Below are 8,363 nucleotides of genomic sequence, written 5' to 3' on the forward strand. Positions count from 1 at the left end.
TATAGCTGAACTGAAGCTGCGACTTCCTACTGGCTGGTCTCAAAATAGTATATTCTACCATTACTGAACTCTTGATCCTTCAACACACATGCCAAGAAAATGTTAATGTAGATAGCAACGCTAGCTAAATGAGTTTGTAACTTCATCCATATAGCATAAATCTGAGGTTCTTCTCTTTCGCCTTCTAATTTTATATTACCCCTTTCTGAATTAAAATCATGACACATGGAAAAGAAAAGTCCATTTAGTCAGAGAATCAATTATTTGTGCCCTTTGACATAAATTTACCTAGGTTGCTTGAGGCAAACCTATATATCAGGATGCACTAATAGCAAATCAAAGTTACCCCTAAAAATTCATTCTGAAGCTATGAGTCCATTGTCATTCGGTCTAGGTGAAAATGCAAGCAAATAAATACATTCATATTAGTTGTGGACTTGTGGTCATTCGTAAATCATAAACGACACATGATCCTTTCACTGATCCTATTCTACACTTCCTTTTTAGCCACATTAACAAACATTTCACTAATCTGGATATGAAGTTGTAAGCATTTTGTGAAGAACACAAAGAAAAATCAACAAACCCAACTGAAAATCAGCTTATATGCACAGATACATATTCAATACAGACCGATAGCAATGCAAGCAAATGAAATACAAACTATCAGCAACCACTCAAAATATTGTATACGCAAATGTAAACTGAACAATATCTCACGGAGGGGACTTATTCACCTCGACTTGAAAACTACTCGACCATCCATATCAGCCCCTCTCTGCAAACATTACATATAACAACCCGGAGGCGTTGCCGGCCGAGGCAACCTGGCATGTCATCAGAAGCCACGCAGACCTGCATGTCACAGACGAAGCATCAGTGAACTCTAGTTATAAACGGAGAGAGGAGCACGGGACAAAAAAGGGGCTGGCATGGGAAGGAGGGAGTATGAATTTATGATCATCCTAGTTAGTCAGAGCTAGGTTAGCTACTATATATGCATATATTTAACCTCCCTGTAATCCGTGAGATTGGAAATAATAGAAAGAAGCAAAGGCATGACATGGGCCTCTAGCAATCCAGATATCTGGACCTTCAGGCTTGACATCTTCTCACATGCAAATATATTTTCTATGGCAAAGAAAATTTATCGACAGCTATGACCAGTGAGCAACACATTAGCATAACTTCAGTGGCAAAGGATAAATCGTCGATTACACGCGATGATGTATCAAAGAAGATCCATCCAAGTACATATTAGACTTGCATCCGGTAAATCCCTGGCCCTAATTAACCAGAGTAGGCCAAAAGCATATAAAAACGGAATGAAAAAGTAAAACATGAGTGGCAATGTCCAGCAGAGCCATTAACAGGGAAAACGATTGTAACCTAAGCCTTGGGTATCTTTCAGTATCAAGCCGAAAGAGAAGAAAGGACAGTAAAGTACCAGTCTCCAACTGTGGCCTTGCTGTGAGCTTCTTCCGATGGCTGAAGCTAAAATGATTTCTGCGGCTAGGTATGCATTTCATATACCCACATATCATGCCACACACAGTTATTCTTGTCTAGTATTAGGAAATTTAGAGGCAAGTCTGTACTAAGTAAAAAACCAAAGATAGTGACATACTGTTACTGTTCTAATTGCAGATTTTGGTAAAAAAAATAACAAATATAGATGCTTCTAATTGGTAAACTCTTAAGTGTCCATTTATTTTATGAATGCTAGCTTTCCTGCTCATGGTCTATCTCGTAGATATACATAAGATAAGAACAGAGCATTACTTCATGTTAAGTTTTCATGACTGGTCGGTCTTTGCTACTGACATGAAAATTTAACGCACACGGTTTATCATCTAAATGCAGAAACACATGAACTTTTAGTAATCAATTGATACACGTCTTGAATTTTATTTTGATGATTACTGACAGGGATGTGAAACAGACATACTGGACTCTCAACGAAAAAATATAAAGGAGATAACCAAGAGGAGATGCGTTCAAACGTGCTGCCCCAGAAGGCCAGAACAGAGATGTAAATCTAGAGGTAATACAAAGTTCCAACTCCAAGGAACACTAACATGATGGTTCTAATTGTGATCTGAACTTGCTGAAATAATATAACCCATATTTGGAACTTCCATAGGATCCTGAAACTACTCTGTATGCATGTGTGAACATGTGTGTATAACCAAACAGATTCACACTAACAAACATTCTGGAACCTAATAAAATAAGAAATAGAGCTTGGACTAATAGCTTCCTTTACTCACTCGAGATTTTCTCCCTCTCTCATCCAACACACCTCATAACACATATGCAAGCAAGATATAAATTTTATTCAGGGAACAGAATAACATATGCTTAGGTTGCTGCAAGATGCACAAATCCAGTTGGGTACCAATTCGTACCACTCATGCATCAAATTAGAGTCTATGTAGTATGTGCAAGATTACCACATAAGCAAGCTGGGTACCAATTCGTACCATTTAAGCATCAAATTATAGTATAGTTCCTCACCTGGTTGGCTGCTAGTCTCGTTGGCGATCGCGTGGGAGGGCATGGTTTTCCCGCAGCCAGGTGGTCCGTGCAGCAGAAGCACGGCGGAACCACCAGCTCCATCATCAACTCGCCAAGCACCGCCTCCATCCCACCAAAATCAGCAAACCTCGGCCCCTTCTAGCCGCCGCCCTCCTGGTTATGGTCACCCCAGCTGTCGTGATGACCTCGATCTCGCGTTGCTGGCTACCAGTCGCCGTGGGTGAGCGTGGCGTAGGGCGTGCGGAGCATGTCGTCCTTGGTGACTGTTGAAGGCGGAGGGCGGAGAGGGCGAGGTGAACGCGCACCGTTGCCGTCGTCGTGCTCGGAGGAGCGGGGGGTGGCGGACGGGGGACGAAGCGTGGACCGTCGTTCGGAGTGAGCGGCGGCGGTGAGGTGGAACCGGGCGGAGATGGCGAGGTGAAGGAGCGGGGGGGGTGGCGGACCGGGGACGAAGCGCGGACCGTCGTTCGGAGTGAGCGGCGGCGGTGAGGTGGAACCCTATCTCGCACGCTTGGATCCTCCCTTGGTTGCTGGAACCTATCGCTCCTCCTGCGTTCAGGGAAAATTTGGGCCAGGCCCATAGGAGCGATAGCGCGACGAGGGACGACCAAAATCTTGACGTATTGGCAGAATACGGAACAAGTTCCTCCTTTTTAAGTATTGTAGATATATGGAATAGCCATTGAATTAGTGAGTAATTATACTCGTATTCAAATTTAGACGGTAGCACCGGAGAGTACGCCGAAGAAGAAGGTTGCTACCAAGAGGAGGAGGAGGAACAGTTTGAGAACTACCAAGGCAAGCTATTATTCTTGCAAAGTGCAAAGCCCCTTGGGGCAAGGCACCATGACTCTTACCTTTTCTTACATGAGCCTATCCCAAGTTTTTACATTACAAGTTTTTACTTGTTTTCTAAATGAGTTACTTTTATAGTTAACTTTGGTCAAAGTACAAGTTGGTCACTAGAGTAGTGAGTTAGTCTCTTCCAAGCAAAGCAAGATAGCACCCCTCATGATTTAGAGCTAGTGCTAATGAAATAAAACTTGACTACTCTAGATGGGAACAATGTGATTTTGAAATGGATTTGAAACCTTGGAATGAACATGCATTCCATTGAATGATTTTTGAAGGTGAATGTGAACAAGAGAAGATGGTGATTTTTGATAAACAATGATGTTGGTTTGAATGCGATACCTTTCCAATTATTAAGTACCCCCACAATACCTGATTATGGGTAGGGCTTAACTGGAAGTTTATGCGTCTTAGTATGGGTTCCCTCTAAACAAGCGTCATCGGGGTTATGCCGAAAGCTGCCTCTACCACAAAAGAAATGATATGATATGATGCGAAATGAGGTGAATGTCCGGCCCAAGCCCTGTGCAGTTCCCAGGTTGACAGTTGGTCTTCACTGGGAGGCCAAGCTCATGGGGAGAGGTGCTCATACTAGGATTCGTAAGTGAAAGGTTATGGTTGATGATCCGCGTACTGTGTTACGATGATTCGGGGAAATCCTGACGGATGAAATCAAATGTTGTGGCACAAGTGTGCAACCTCTGCAGAGTGTAAACCTATTCGAATAGCCGCGTCCACGGTTACGGACGGTTGGAAAGGCCATACAGTTTCCAATATCATATCTTTGAAAATGATGTTGAAAGATGATGGTGAAATGACTTGTGGTGAATTGAATTGAAATCACCATTTGAATGGTGGGAATGACACTAATGTTCCCACTTGAGTTAGTTAGCACTTGAATAAGCTTTTTCTCAAACTTTGTGAACTAAAACTAGCTTTATGCAAATAAACTAGAGCTTAGCAAATCATACTAGAATGTCTAGCACTTTCATTAGTATTAGTTTGCGAGTACTCAACGTACTCACGGCTTTGTCCCTGGCTATTCAAATGGCCAGAATATGAAGATGAACAAGGAGATGACCAGCAGGACGCCTACGACAACTAAGCGCCTTCCGACGTCAAGCGTTGGCCTGTGGACTAGAGAGTCCTTGTATCTTACGCTTCCGCTATGTTGAACTATGAACTTATGTTTGTTCGTTGATCAATAGATCAACTATTCGTGTAATATGGATCATGTGATTCCAATTTGTAAGACTTATGGTTTGTAATGAATGATGATTGTGATACTTAACTATTATGCCTCGCAACAACAATATTCCTGGGATTGCGATGTATGACATAATAGGCATTCGGACTTAAAAATCCGGGTGTTGACAAGTTGGTATCAGAGCCATTGTTTGACCTTAGAAGACCTTAGTTAGAATGGGCGTTCTGAAAACCTTAACTTTGAAATCAAATGAAAGAAACTATTTGTGAAAATTTACTACACTCTTGTCTTTGAGACTTTGCCAAAATTTGATGAATCATGTTCTATCTTATTTGAATCAACTTAAAATTTTGCCACACTTTGCACTCTCTAACTTACTCATCCAATTCTCTTTCAGATGGAGCCGAATGAACCCATCAACACCAAGTTTTACCAGCTTGGGAACGGAGGAAGCTTGATCTTCGAGCACGACCTCAATGCCGTCTCTGACTTCCTTGGGCGCCCACACCCCGAGTTTCACGGGGTTCAGCTGGACGACACGCCCGGAGGAGAGTTGCAGTGGGTGATCACTGCCGACTTGAGGGGCAAGATGGAGCCTCCCACTTCGGAGAGGATCCTCTTCTCCTTCCGCGAGAGCAACTGGCTCGACGGACTCGCACGTGGCCTACAGGAGGCACTTGCGCGCCTCTGTGGACAGAACGTGGTGCGCATCCTCGCCTCTCGCTACGCCCACCTTGTGAGGTGTGATGCTGCGGGAGTGCCCATGGAGCTGCAGCCGCACCCGGAGTTGAGGCACCATGCTGAGCACCTGGACTTCATGCTCTACCAGACTCAGAAGGACCTCGACGCCTCTCGCGCTTACGCGAACCAGACCCATGCTCACATCACAGAGCAGGGTGAGGCGATCACGCTACTCAACAACGACCGCAAGAGCCTTCGCCAGCAGCGTGCCAAGAAGGACGCTACGATTCGTCGCCTTCGCGCCCGGATCGCGTCACTTGAGGCCACTGTCAAGGCCCAGGAGGATCAGATTCGCCAGCTGGAGGATGACGATGGAGGCATTGATATTCAGGGAGGAGACGCCTTTCTGAGCGACGACAATGACTTTGAGGAGGACGAGAACACCGAGGAGGAGGACTACGAGTTCCTGGAGGCAGGACCCGATGACTACGTCCCGATCGATGTCGATGATGCGGAGTAGTTGCACTAGTTCCACTTATAGTAGGTGTGAGTTGTATCCCGTCCTTTGTATCGTAGCATGAGAATGGTTCTTAAAACCATTGGAGTATGTGTGTAGTTTGTACTATGTGTTGCATGAATGAATGAATGTTATGTTTGTCATGAAAAGATTACAAGTTTTCAAATTGTTTTCAAACTTAACCAAAATGAACCATAGAATGTTCCCTCTTATCTCATGATCTTCTATATCTTCAGATGGCCCCTCCCAATCGCACCAACGACGCGATGCTGCAACTGCTGCAAACCATGCTTGCCGACCGGGAAACCGAAAGAGCCGAACGCCAAGCCAACCTCACCGCCTTGCAGAACATCGCCAACCAAGGCCATGGAAATCATGACCACCCCGGATCCAAGCTCAAGAACTTCCAAAACACCAACCCTCCGGTGTTTAGCAAGACCGAGGAGCCCCTCGACGCCGACGATTGGCTCCAGACTATGGAGAACAATCTGGAGGTAGCCGGAGTAGAAGCCAACGAGAAAGTTCTATTCGCCACTCACTATCTCGCTGGACCAGCCCGCGCTTGGTGGACAAGCACCCGTGCCATGAACGAAGGTCAATTCATGACTTGGGAGGATTTCAAACTCAAGTTCAGCAAGTACCATGTACCCCCGGGTCTTATCAAGAAGATGAGGGATGAATTTCGTGAGCTGAAACAAGGTCGCATGACGGTGGTTGAATACCGCGACAAGTTTCTCACCTTGTCGAGGTATGCCCCTGATGAGACCGACACTGTTGAGAAGAGGAAGGAGAGATTCCTGAACGGACTGCATGATGAGATGCAGACTGTCCTCGTCAACATCCCCTTCACCGACCTCGAAGCCCTTGTTGACTCCGCCATCCAGATGGAGGGCAAGTTAAACCAAGCCAATGAAAACCGCAAGCGCCACATGGCGAATCAAAGTGGATCAAGCCACCCCCAAAAGTTTCGCCCTAGCTCAAGCGGAGGTTTCACTCCGAGAAACAACAAGCCACAGATGCAGAACTCTCGCCCCGGTTATCAGAACCGGAGTGGAGGAAACTCCAAGCCAGGAGGCTACAACAACAACTACAACAACAACAACAACAACTACAACCGCGCTCCACCCCGAGCCCCTAACAACAACAACACCAACACCAACACCGCTCCCAGAACCGGAAGCAATGCCGTTCCCGTTGCGAACAAGCAGGACAAGACCACTATCACTTGTTATGAGTGTGGTGTAGTGGGGCACTACTCCAACGAGTGTCCCAAGCGTCTTGCCAAGCTCGCTGGCAACACCGCTGCACCTGCTCAGCAGCAACGCCGTGTCTCCACCGGCAAGAAGTTCGCCCCCAACAACCCCAAAAACCGCAACGGCCGCCTCTACCACATGAACGCCGAAGAAGCCCAGGAAGCACCAGATGTTGTACTGGGTATGTTTTCTGTCAACCACATCCCTGCCAGAGTGTTGTTTGATTCCGGAGCATCTCATTCCTTTGTCACCGAAGACTTTGCATCAACAAGTAAAATTCAACCCCTCAGTTTGAAGCATGTTATGATAGTCCAAATCCCCGGATCCACCACCAAAGCCAGAAAATTTTGCAAAAATGTGCCAATCAAAATCCATGATGTAGATTTCTTTGCAAATCTAATCATACTTGGAACCAAAGGTTTGGAAGTTGTCCTACGAATGGACTGGATGTCCAAGCACAATGGATTGATAGACTGTGCCAAGAAAGCCATAACCATGACTAGCAGCACCGGTATCGTAGTTGAGCACGTCTCTGAAAAACTACCCAGAAAATTTACCTGCAACCAAAGTGTATCCAAGCCAACTCTGGATCAAATCAGGGTCGTTTGTCGCTACCCTGATGTGTTTCCGGATGATCTACCCGGTATGCCCCCGGATCGGGATATCGAGTTTATCATCGAGTTAATCCCCGGAACTGGACCCATAGCCCAGAGAGCTTACAGCATGAACGCAACCGAGCTCGTGGAACTGAAGAAGCAAATAGATGACATGTTAGCCAAAGGTTTGATTAGACCAAGTGCATCCCCCTGGAGATCCCCCGTCTTGTTTGTCGACAAGAAAGATGGTGCAAATCGTTTATGCACGGACTATCGTAAGCTCAACGATGTCACCATCAAAAACAAATACCCCCTACCCAAGATCGAAGACTTGTTTGACCAACTCACCGGATCCCGAGTTTTCTCCAAGATTGATCTTAGAACTGGATACCATCAACTGAAGATCCGAGCCACCGACATTCCAAAAACTGCCTTTACCACCAGATATGGGTTGTATGAGTACAACGTCATGTCGTTTGGACTGACCAATGCCCCCGCTTATTTCATGAATCTCATGAATAAGATCTTCATGAACTTTTTGGACAAGTTTGTCGTTGTTTTCATCGACGACATCCTCGTCTACTCCAAGTCCGAAGAGGAACATGAACAGCATTTGGAGATTGTCCTAGAAACCCTTAGACAACACAAGTTGTATGCCAAGTTTAGCAAGTGTGAGTTTTGGCTGGAAGAAGTTGGATTCCTCGGACACATCTTGTCTG

General features: G+C 45.6%; 1 long non-coding RNA gene across 1 annotated transcript; it reads right to left on the minus strand.

The window, feature by feature from the left end:
- Window positions 1-602: 602 nt before the first annotated feature.
- Window positions 603-2,973, minus strand: LOC139833197 (uncharacterized). Its single transcript, XR_011748515.1, has 2 exons — window positions 2,518-2,973; window positions 603-855 (listed from the first exon to the last, which is right to left on the minus strand). It is a non-coding gene; the product is annotated as an uncharacterized lncRNA (long non-coding RNA).
- Between the last annotated feature and the right edge of the window lie 5,390 nt (window positions 2,974-8,363).

This window comes from Lolium perenne, chromosome 7, assembly GCF_019359855.2.
Source record: "Lolium perenne isolate Kyuss_39 chromosome 7, Kyuss_2.0, whole genome shotgun sequence".
In the NCBI taxonomy this organism is placed as follows: domain Eukaryota; kingdom Viridiplantae; phylum Streptophyta; class Magnoliopsida; order Poales; family Poaceae; genus Lolium; species Lolium perenne.